This window comes from Ovis canadensis, chromosome 6 (assembly GCF_042477335.2).
Source record: "Ovis canadensis isolate MfBH-ARS-UI-01 breed Bighorn chromosome 6, ARS-UI_OviCan_v2, whole genome shotgun sequence".
NCBI classification, from domain to species: Eukaryota; Metazoa; Chordata; class Mammalia; order Artiodactyla; family Bovidae; genus Ovis; species Ovis canadensis.
The window spans coordinates 41145326-41148632 of NC_091250.1; positions in this window are offsets into that span (position 1 = coordinate 41145326).

A 3307-nucleotide genomic window follows, 5' to 3' on the forward strand; every position below is an offset into this window, starting at 1 on the left:
ATGCAAAAGTAGGAAGTCAAGAGATACCTTGAATAACAGGCAAATTTGGCCTTGGAATATGGAATGAAGCAGGGCAAAGGCTAACAGAGTTTTGCCAAGAGAACGCACTGGTCATAACTAACACTCTCTTCCAACAACACAAGAGAAGACTCTACACATGGACATCACCAGATAGTCAATACCAAAATTAGATTGATTATATTCTTTGCAGTCAAAGATGGAGAAGCTCTGTATAGTCACAAAAACAAGACCGGGAGCTGACTGTGGCTCAGGCCATGAACACCTTATTGCAAAATTCAGCTTAAATTACAGAAAGAAAGGAAAACCACTAGACCATTCAGGTATGACCTAAATCAAATCCCTTATGATTATACAGTGGAAGTAACAAATAGATTCAAGGGATTAGATCTGACAGACAGAGTGACTGAAGAACTATGGATGGAGGTTCGTAACATTGTACAGCAGGTAGAGATCAAAACCATCCCCAAGAAAAAGAAATGCAAAAAGGCAAAATGATTGTCTGAGGAGGCCTTACAAATAGCTGAGAAAAGAAGAGAAGCAAAAGGTAAAGGAGAAAAGAAAAGATATATCCATTTGAATGCAGAGTTCCGAAGACTAACAAGGAAAGATAAGAAAGCCTTCCTCAGTGATCAATGCAAAGAAACAGAGGGAAAGAATAGAATGAGAAAGACTAGAGATCTTGTCAAGAAAATTAGCGATACCAAGGAAACATTTCATGAAAGATGGGCACAATAAAGGACAGAAATGGTATGGACCTAACAGAAGCAGAAGATATCAGGAAGAGGTGGCAAGAATACACAGAAGAACTATATAAAAAAGATCTTCATGACCCAGAAAACTATAATCGTGTGATCACTCACCTAGAGCCAGACATCCTGGAATGTGAGGTAAAGTGGGCCTTAGGAAGCATCACTGCAAATAAAACTAGTGGAGGTGATGGAATTCCAGTTGAGCTATTTCAAATCCTAAAAGATGATGCTGTGAAAGTGCTGCACTCAGTATGTCAGAAAATTTGGAAAACTCAGGAATGGCCACAGGACTGGAAAAGGTCAGTTTTCATTGCAATGCCAAAGGATGTTCAAACTACCGCACAATTGCACTCATCTCACATGCTAGTAAAGTAATGCTCAAAATTCTCCAAGCAAGGCTTCAACAGTTCGTGAACCACGAAATTCCAGATGTTCAAGCTGGATTTAGAAAAGGCAGAGGAACCAGAGATAAAATTTCCAGCATCCACTGAATCATTGATAAAGCAAGAGAGTTCCAGAAAAACATCTATTTCTGCTTTATTGACTATGTCAAAGGCTTTGACTGTGTGGATCACAACAAACTGAGGAAAATTCTTCAAGAGATGAGAATACCAGACCACCTTATCTGCCTCCTGAGAAATCTGTACGCACTTAAGAAGCAGCAGTTAGAACTGGACATGGAACAACAGACTGCTTCCAAATAGGGAAAGGAGTACATCAAGGCTGTATATTGTCACCCTGCTTATTTAACTTATATGCAGAGTATATCTTCTGAAACACTGGGCTGGATGAAGCACAAGCTGGAATCAAGATTGATGAGAGAAATATCAATCACCTCAGATATGCAGATGACACCACCCTTATGGCAGAAAGCTAAGAACTAAACAGCCTCTTGATGAAAGAGAAGAGTGAAAAAGTTGGCTTAAAACTCAACATTCAGAAGACTAAGATCATGGTATCTGGTCCCATAACTTCATGGCAAATAGATGGGGAAACCATGGAAACAGTGTCAGACTTTATTTTGGGGGGGCTACAAAATCACTGAGGATGGTGACTGCAGCCATGAAAATAAAAGATGCTTACTCCTTGGAAGAAAAGCTATGACCAACCTAGACAGCATATTAAAAAGCAGAGACATTACTTTGCCGACAAAGGACCATCTAGTCAAGGCTATGGTTTTTCCATTAGTCATGTATGGATGTGAGAGTTGGACTATAAAGAAAGCTCAACACTGAAGAATTGATGCTTTTGAACTGTGGTTTTGGAAAAGACTCTTGAATGTCCCTTGGACTCCAAGGAGATCCAACCAGTCAATCCTAAAGGAAATCAGTACTCAGTATTCATTGGAAGGACTGACGCTGAAGTGGAAGCTCCAATAATTTGGCCTCCTGATGTGAAGAACTGACTCATTGGAAAAGACCTTAATGCTAAGAAAGAGAGAAGGCAAGAGGAGAAGGAGACAAGAGAAGATGAGATGGTTCAATGGACATGAGTTTTAGCAAACTCATAGAGAGGGTGAAGGACAGGGAAGCCTGTTGTGCTGCAGTCCATGGGATCACAAAGTCAGACATAACTGAGCAACTGAACAACAAAAAGGATAGGAGGAAGGAAATATAGTTAATATTTTCAGATGAATTCTTAAGTTTTTAGAATGGATCATTGAAATATATGGCTTCCCGTGTGGCACTAGGGGTAAAGAACTCACCTGCCAATGGGGGAGACCTAAGATACACAGGTTCAATCCCCAGGTTGGGAAGATTCCCCTGGAAGAGAGCATGGCAACCCACTCCAGTATCCTTACCTGGAGAATCCCATGGACAGAGGAGCCTGGCAGGCTACAGTCCATAGGGTTGCAGAGTCAGACATGACTGAAGCGACTTAGCACACATGCATTCAAATATAAAAGTAATTTATGTTGCTTAGTCTAATTCCATTTTTCTCTTTAAAAGGAACTATTCCAACTTCATGGTGCACTTGAAAAAGTTGATAATTTGTTTATCCTGATGAATAATTTTATATCAACTAATTTGTTTTGTTGACTTTCACGTTTCTACTGGGGTGCATGGAGAGGGGAAGAGCAGAATCTGCATTTCCATGGTGGCTGTACTCAATTCAGTTCAGTCGCTCAATCGTGTCCGACTCTTTGCAACCCCTTGAATTGCAGCACGCCAGGCCTCCCTGTCCATCACCAACTCCCGGAGTTCACTCAAACTCACATCCATCGAGTCCGTGATGCCATCCAGCCATCTCATCCTTGGTCGTCCCCTTCTCCTCCTGCCCCGAATCCTTCCCAGCATCATAATCTTTTCCAGTGAGTCAACTCTTCGCATGAGGTGGCCAAAGTACTGGAGTTTCAGCTTTAGCATCATTCCTTCCAAAGAACACCCAGGGCTGATCTCCTTCAGAATGGACTGGTTGGATCTCCTTGCAGTCCAAGGGACTCTCAAGAGTCTTCTCCAACACCACAGTTCAAAAGCATCAATTCTTCGGTGCTGAGCCTTCTTCACAGTCCAACTCTCACATCAATACATGACCAC